This window comes from Schistocerca cancellata, chromosome 10 (genome assembly GCF_023864275.1).
Source record: "Schistocerca cancellata isolate TAMUIC-IGC-003103 chromosome 10, iqSchCanc2.1, whole genome shotgun sequence".
In the NCBI taxonomy this organism is placed as follows: domain Eukaryota; kingdom Metazoa; phylum Arthropoda; class Insecta; order Orthoptera; family Acrididae; genus Schistocerca; species Schistocerca cancellata.
In genome coordinates this window covers 221,414,027-221,416,938 of record NC_064635.1, presented here as the reverse complement: position 1 = coordinate 221,416,938, position 2,912 = coordinate 221,414,027, and the positions used below count along the sequence as shown (strand labels likewise).

The window sequence follows — 2,912 nt, the reverse complement described above, 5'->3', positions numbered from 1 at the left end:
GGAAAGAGCCTTTTGCAATATATGGTGTTCCAAGGCTGGAGGAAAATACGTGTTCAGATGAAGCAGGTTGCCCATAAGGACCGACGACAAGGAAAAAAGAAGACACAAGAGACCTTCAGAGAGTCCCAACATTCGTGGAGAACCTTGTAGGCGCAATGTGTTCTGGGTATTCGTCTGCGGAAAATCTCCGATCGCTGCACTGTCGTAGTTTTGGACAAGCTACCTGCGTGCGGAATATCTATCCGAGTAGTCTGATAGTAGTATATTGGAATTACGAGATTACCAGAGACATGTATCACGTATTTCTCGGTGAAGTGGGCTCGTCGTTTATACGAGATAGCTGTTACATTTGCAGAGCTGGAATATATAAAAACCTCTGCAAAATCGATGCATGTAGGGTTTCTACATTCACATGTGCCACCTTTCCAAAATGGCGGATAGGTGAGGGGTCAGCAAGTATGGTGTGTATCTAGAAAATTGGTTGTTAAAAACGTAGAAGGCTTGGTTGTTAAAAACTTACGAAACATTTACTATTCAAAGTGTTGTGACTAATGTATTCACCTACCGGACATAATACGAATCCTGCGGCGGAATTTTGCATTTGCTCATATGACCGGGAGTGCTGGTCAGCCACGCCCTGTGCCATTGATTGAAAAAGGCGGTTGTCAGAGAGAGCTCTGGCCGCGCGGGGTTAGCCGAGCGGTCTCAGGCGCTGCAGTCACGGACTGTGCGGCTGTTCCCGCCGGAGGTTCGAGCCCTCCCTCGGGCATGGGTGTGTGTGTTTGTCATTAGCATAATTTAGGTTAAGTAGTGTGTAAGCTTAGGGACTGATGACCTTAGCAGTTAAGTCCCGTAAGATTTCACACACATTTGAACACTTGAGAGGGAGCTATGCTGGAGAATACGGCGGGTGGGGCAGAACTTCCCATTTCGACGTTTCCAGATATTCTTTTGACCGGCTTTGCGACATGGGATCGAGCATTCCATGCTGCAAAATCACTTTTGTATATCTATCGCTATATTGTGGCCGTTTGTGTTAAATGGGTGGCTTACACGCATCAACTGCTTTGCATGGCGACCTCCTGTGACTGTTTCCGTCGGTTTCAGTAGATTCTAAAACCTTCTCTCTTTCACTGCCATGCCGGTCTTCGACGTCGAACTCACCGTTCTTGAAGCGTTGAAACCATTCTCTGCACGTTCTTCCACTAATAGGTGCCTCACCGTAGGTCTCATCCAGCATTTTATGAGCCTCATCCGCAGATTTCCTGTTAAAGAAGAAAAATATAACTTCCCGCAAATGACGAGATCTTAGCTCGTAAGTTGACAAATGACGCAGTCACAATTCGACTAATATTTTGATGGCGTTTGTTGTGTACATAGTTCCGCGTAGTCAGCGCGTACACAACTTTCCCACTAGAGCGCGCCCCGCTAAGCACAACAGCGCAGGCGCAGCGCTCGTCCGTCTCCGCACTACGAGATGGCGTTGGCTTAGAGACGCACCAAATTCTGCCTCCGCCGATCCGCGTATTAATATGTAACGCAGCCAATGAGATTGTTGCTAACGTAGAACCTTTTCTCCTCGCGGTTCACACTCGCGCAGTGATACCTGAACGTTCGAGTGTACAGACCTCCGATTAGTCAGTCTGCATTAGTCTGTAGTCAAGTTTCAGTCTGCGCCTAACAAGATTATCGTATTCCTGTACATAGCCATGAAGAGAAATGTATAGACACTTTGTCGAGTATCAGAGATATGTGAGAATAAGATGAACGTTCCAAGACCAAAGAAACTTCAGATTGTCAATTGTAAACAGCATCCAGAATCAAGTTACGTAATATCTTTGCTTTTTATTATTTAGATAAATGTGTGTGAAAGTTAATCAAGTTCTGTTTAAAGTTGGTCACCTTCAATCTGCTACTCTAAGCGTGCAAGTGGCATTTCTATCATCTGACCTAACGGCAGAAGATAAACACGCCATGATAAGACCACGAGACCTATTGCTGACATTCGCCTACTTCGTTAGAGCGACAAGTCAAATAATCTGATGGTGTGTGTACCGAAGGTCTTACAGCACGCACACCACAGCGTTATGTTTACAAATGCCTAAGCATATTGTATGACACTTACGGCCAACCTCCTGCACCAGCACTTGCCACTACTGCCATCTATCGTAAAACGGCGGAAGCAAACGTGAAGACGTAATATAAAGTTCTTTACAGAACCAGTTTTAACGTATGTCTGTGAAACAGGATATTTTTTAGAGTATTTGTAATACGTAGTTCAAAAATTTCCTTGTCCGACATTCATTCATTGATTGAGTAGAATGTAAGTGGCCGCTAACAGATTCCTTCAACTATATTGTCTTCTGTTCAACGGAAAGTCTACCATTTTCTCTGCTGTTTAGACAGCCGGCTGATATTTTACTCGGTGGTAAAATATTCTCCCCGGCCGGGAATCGAACCCGGGTCTCCCGCGTGACAGGCGGGGATACTAACCACTATACTACCGAGGACTGTGAAATTTAAGAAACAGGTGCGATGCTACGAGAGTACAGATCGCGTTCTCATGGCCTTCCGCCACTCGTGCAGATCTGCTGCGCAGCTGAGGTGTATTTGTTGTGCAAAAGGTGCTGACGTAGCTTTACACAGATTACTGGGGCGCCGTACGTGCTATCGCTATTCACTGTGGTGTGCCCGTTATCAGCGTGTCCCCGAGAAAAGACGTCTCGTTCAGGCTAGTGATGTAAGACAGGCGGTTTCTCGGAGTAAAAGGTTTCGCAGTTGTTTAACAGGAGTAGAGCAATTTCTTCTGCTTTACATTTCGCATAACGTAATGTTGATTGCTCATCAAACGTTCTTTTGTAGTTTCCTGTTTCTTACTTCGTTACAGCGCAGATGAAGCGCAGGCCGGTGAA

At 45.6% G+C, this 2,912-nt stretch overlaps 1 non-coding gene across 1 annotated transcript; it reads right to left on the bottom strand.

The window, feature by feature from the left end:
• Window positions 1-2,438: 2,438 nt before the first annotated feature.
• On the bottom strand, window positions 2,439-2,510 carry Trnad-guc (transfer RNA aspartic acid (anticodon GUC)). Its single transcript has one exon. It is a non-coding gene; the product is annotated as a tRNA-Asp (tRNA).
• Between the last annotated feature and the right edge of the window lie 402 nt (window positions 2,511-2,912).